The sequence below is a fragment of the Octodon degus genome, unplaced genomic scaffold, assembly GCF_000260255.1.
Source record: "Octodon degus isolate 3935 unplaced genomic scaffold, OctDeg1.0 scaffold00038, whole genome shotgun sequence".
NCBI classification, from domain to species: Eukaryota; Metazoa; Chordata; class Mammalia; order Rodentia; family Octodontidae; genus Octodon; species Octodon degus.
In genome coordinates this window covers 7,153,382-7,155,308 of record NW_004524614.1, presented here as the reverse complement: position 1 = coordinate 7,155,308, position 1,927 = coordinate 7,153,382, and the positions used below count along the sequence as shown (strand labels likewise).

The 1,927-nt window shown below is 36.9% G+C and overlaps 1 non-coding gene across 1 annotated transcript; it reads right to left on the bottom strand.

Moving 5' to 3' along the window:
- Nucleotides 1-245: 245 nt before the first annotated feature.
- LOC111816732 lies at nucleotides 246-352 on the bottom strand. The gene has a single exon (XR_002821070.1). It is a non-coding gene; the product is annotated as a U6 spliceosomal RNA (small nuclear RNA).
- Nucleotides 353-1,927: the final 1,575 nt, after the last annotated feature.

The following is a 1,927-nucleotide window of genomic DNA, read 5'->3' as shown; positions in this document are numbered from 1 at the left end:
TGTATATTGTTGTCTTAGTGGTATTCATTGTACAAGATGTAGATATGGTATCCTGTATACAAACATTATTAGAACAAATCTTTCTATTCATTGAATTAAGAGAATGTAGCTGTATATCTATCGTAACTATTTTGAATATACAGATACAAAATGGTTCTTCATTTATATCCCCTTTTTTGTTTAGTTTTGTCAGAGAAAGGTATTCCATTGTCATTTAAATGTTATAGATGCATGAATTCAGCACAAAAAATATGAAATGCTTCACGAATTTGCGTGTCATCCTTGCGCATGGGCCACACTAATCTTCTCTGTATCATTCCAATTTTAGTATATGTGCTGCTGAAGCGAGTACAAGTTGAACATTTTTTAAAAGATATAAAACCTTAGTAAGCCATGATGGATAAGATGGAAGATTGGAAGGCAGGGTATAAATAGATAAAACTTCAAGAACAGATTTTTCAATGGCTCTATTGAGATACAATTGATCTACAACATACTGCACATATTTTAAGGTATATAATTGAGTATGTCTTGAAGTACGGATATACCTGTGAAATGTAAAAAGGACCAAAAACCTTTTACCCTCCAAAGGCAGAATGAACAGACAATAGACAGATAAATGTGGGAAACAGTCTTACCAATTTACTTATGCGTGATGAGGGGCATCACAGGCCAATGATTCCCCAGAACCCTGATGAGTCAGATGCTCATTTGCCTTTATTCATAGGGGAGAGAGGAAGAAAAGAAGGAAAGAAGGGCAGAGGGAAAGAAGATAAGAAGGAAGGAGGGAGGAAGAAAGAGGTCTGGAGAACAGGGGTGGCTGGAACTTGGGCTTATTAAGTTGGTCGTCTGGGTCCACAGGTTTCCCATGTGTGGATTCAGCCAAAATGTACACTTACGAAGAGTGCTTCTGCTCTGAACAAGTAGACTTCTTTTCCTATAAAATTTCCATAAGTCATGTACCATAACTATTTACATAGGACTTTCATTGTATTAGATGTTGTAAGTCATCTAGAGGTGATTCAAAGTGTATGAAAAGATATGTCATTTACATGATAAGGCTACCTCATTTATATAAACTTGAACATCCTCAGATTTTAGTATCCATATGAGATCCTGAAGCCAATCACTCAAGGATATTGAGTAACAACTGCATGCAGTATCTTTAAAAAAAGAACAATACATCTTAGAAAACTGACAAGACAAGGCAAATTGTGGGGTAGCAAAGATATAGGGGTACCAGTGGATAATAAGGGTTGTTTAGCAGGTTTGTCATGTAAATTCCTTTTCTACTGTCTCTGGGCTAACAGTGTGCATGTTTCTCCAGTGCCTAAGAATTATCTTCTCAAAATTATACTGTTTTTCTTTGTAGAAAGGGGAGCATGGAGAGGTTTTCTTTGTATAGTATCTACTTCTCAGCTACCTTCAGCTCTAAATAATCCTTAAGCCAAAGTGACCTATTTTGGGTGGCATACTCCAAATCTTTTCAGTTTGGTTGAATCTGATAGTATTGGCTGAATATTTGCCAAAATTCAACATAGTCTCAATCAGAATCTCAGCATGTTATTTTGTGGATTTCAACAAAGCAATCTCAAAGTTTCTATGAAGAGACGAAAGACCTAGGCTAGCCAATGTAATACTAAAGAACAAAGTCCGAGGACTAACACTACCCAACCTCAGATTTACCATAAAGTGGTGGTAGTTAAGATGGTGCAATATAAGAGAAATTAAAAACAAATGAACTGTCTTAGTTACTCTTCTCTCGTTGCTGGGACAAATACCTGTCTTAGTTACTTTTCACTCATTGCTGGGACAAATACCCAAGACTGAAAATGGAGGAAGGAAAGGTTTATCTAGCTCACAGTTACTAGAGGTTTCAGTCCACACTCAGCTGGCTCCAAGGCAAAGCAGCACAGGGCAGAGAGCA